The sequence below is a fragment of the Cyprinodon variegatus genome, unplaced genomic scaffold (assembly GCF_000732505.1).
Source record: "Cyprinodon variegatus isolate N-32 unplaced genomic scaffold, C_variegatus-1.0 Scaffold149, whole genome shotgun sequence".
NCBI classification, from domain to species: domain Eukaryota; kingdom Metazoa; phylum Chordata; class Actinopteri; order Cyprinodontiformes; family Cyprinodontidae; genus Cyprinodon; species Cyprinodon variegatus.
This window is the reverse complement of record NW_015150602.1, coordinates 117713-120291: the sequence shown is the minus strand read 5'-3', so window position 1 is coordinate 120291 and position 2579 is coordinate 117713. Positions and strand designations below refer to the sequence as shown.

Below are 2579 nucleotides of genomic sequence, written 5' to 3'. Positions count from 1 at the left end.
AACATATAACTGATCTTAATGGTCTCACTTCCTCTAGAGAGTATTACTGCTGCCACCATCTGTATTAAAGGGAAAAAATGGTAGGGGTGGCCACAGATTTGGTAAGCGTGGCCATGGCCACCCCTGGCCCCCCATCTAGCTCCGCCACTGATTATTTAATCTCACACCAAGCCTTTAGATTCAGTGTTTTTAACTTTGAAGAGCTGACTGCGGGCTTCCCCTGCTGCATGCTGGAAGAGCCCGCCTCCAGCTCAGAGAGGAGAGCACTGCAGCAGCTCTGCTGTGAGGGATGGGGCTGGTGGGCGTGGTCACAGACAGGAGGGGGCGGGGGGTGTAATATTCAATGAGCTCGGAGCAGAGGACATCATCAAGGGGCAATTTGACAGCAACAACCCGCAGTTCATTCATTTTCAGAGCAGCGGACATGTCTGGATGATACTTCAGGTTCCCTCCTGCTATCGGGAAGGAGAGTTTTCCACTTTTTCTTCGCCGGCGGCCAAACTTTTCAGCATGGAGCCGCTCTGGACGGACACCGGCGCTCCGGTACGACATGCAAATACGTCCTCTGACGTCGGCGATCATGTGGCTTTTGGCGTAGATCCTCCTTGTGATCGCCAATTTTTTTTTTTTTCCTTTCCCCGTCGCCTGTTGTCTCGTCAGAGCCAGTCGGCGTGTTTGCTGCTCCAGCATCGCGGTACCTGAACGTCGCGTCAACAAGCGGTGGGCAGGTAAGGAAAGCAGCTAAACTCTTCCTGCGCGTTTCTACCGACACTCCGGGGGGGCTCTGCTTCCCAAAACTCCCTCAAGATAAACCTAGGTGGAGTTGTTTGTTTTTAACGCCCCTCTATGGGCTTCGTGACGTCCCCACGCCTCCGTGTAAACACTTTAACTTGTCTCCCCGCGTGAACTTTGCGTGGCTCTGCCGTTAACACCTGCGTTCGGGGGAAGGGAGGGGGGCACAACACCGAAGTTAAGTGGACATTTTCACGCCCGGTGTGAGAGTTTCATCAGGATATGCTGCGGCTGTGGAAGCAGCAGGCAGAGAGGAGAAACATCGTGTCTACTTTTCCTCCTCCCCCGTGTCGACATAACCAGCAAAACATGGCCGTCTCTGCCGACATGTTGTTACGTCGGTGACGAGAAGGGGGAAACGTTAGAGGGAGAGAGAGGGGGGGAGAGGATGTGTTTCTCAGCGCCCCCCCACTCTCACCTCTCCGGAAAGGACGGAGGAAGTCCACTCAGCAGCCGGTGCGGCTCCTCTCTGAGGTTTACCGCAACTTTTAGACTCCGAGCTTGTTTCTAGACTTTGATTTTTGGCTCTGAGATGTAGGCGGAACGTTGCCCATAGTGATGCCTCCTCCCCACCGACACACACAGCGCTGCTGCCCTCACTGCAGTCTGCCTTCAAACTACATTTTCCTTCCATTACTCACTATTAGGTTATAAACTCAGTGCTCCCTGTATATAAGCTGGCTGAAGGGAAAAGTGTCCTTAATGTGACACATATCTGAGTCCTGCCTTCAGCAGGATTATGTGGGTGAGGTCACAGAGGTGACAGAAACAGCTACAACACCTGCTACACATCTGCAAGGATTTTCCATTACAGCTAGAACAGTTGGCTCACAGATTTGTCATCAGTCATTCTTTAATAAAGTTTTTTTTTCTTTGACACTATTTACTGGGGTTGGGAATTGATACGATTTTCACGATTCCAATTCCCTTATCGATTCTGTGAAACGGTTCGATTCTCATATCGATTCTGTGAAACCTGGGACATTCTGTTTCTGCCTGCCTCTGCGAAAACAGAAGGCAAGTGAACGGGAGCTGCCAGCCTGAGCCAGCCAACCCGTCTCATCACAGTCATCTAAATCTAATGGAGAAGGCATCCGTTTAATAATAAAGCATTACTGTACAATTTTGGGAAATAAACGCTTCTTCCCCTGCTTTGAATAAATGAGCATCACCTTTCTCTTGCAACTTCGTAGCATGTTTAATAACCCCAGGGAGAGGTAAGACATTGGTTGATTTCCGGGAATGGCTTTGATTTACTAGGAACCACATGAAGCACAGCCAGTGATATAAAACTAGCTACTTCCCACCAGAGTTGCCTTCCATGCTGGTCGTAACTTAAGCTACTGTCCGGAAGCATCAAAAACACGGCATTCGTTAAAATGTATGTCATGTTGTGTGCGCAGGTGTTTCTGCATGTTGGATGGATTTCCTCCCGCGGATGTTATTGTCACTTTACATCCAAACTTTTGATTGGTTTACCCAATGGGATGCCATATTATTATTTTTTTGTTTTTGTTTTGCTTTTCTAGACTTACGCCTGGTCACGTTGTACGCGATTACTAAATGACGGGTGTGTAACTTGTGTAAAAAAAACATGACGCAAGTCGTGCTGCTCAGAGCCATAGGCTCTGGTGCTACCTGGAACCGTTAAGTGACTCATTAAAGGGATAGTTCGGTATTTTTGACATGAATCTGTATGGCATCCCCATCACCAGCGGCATGCAATCACACTGACTTACCCCTGGCAGCGTCCTGTGAGCAGAGTTATCGTCCAGTTTTGGTCAAGC

General features: G+C 49.2%; 1 protein-coding gene across 6 annotated transcripts in view; it reads left to right on the top strand.

Moving 5' to 3' along the window:
- Positions 1–376: 376 nt before the first annotated feature.
- Positions 377–2579, top strand: part of zhx2 (zinc fingers and homeoboxes 2) — a 33182-nt gene continuing 30979 nt past the window's right edge. For 4 of the 6 annotated variants that reach the window (XM_015377233.1, XM_015377232.1, XM_015377227.1 and 1 more), the window contains exon 1: positions 378–728. The gene's annotated coding sequence lies outside the window, so the exon portion shown is untranslated. Of the gene's footprint in view, positions 729–2579 lie in introns of all 6 variants that reach the window. The other 2 variants (XM_015377229.1, XM_015377231.1) reach the window with 2 other exon arrangements.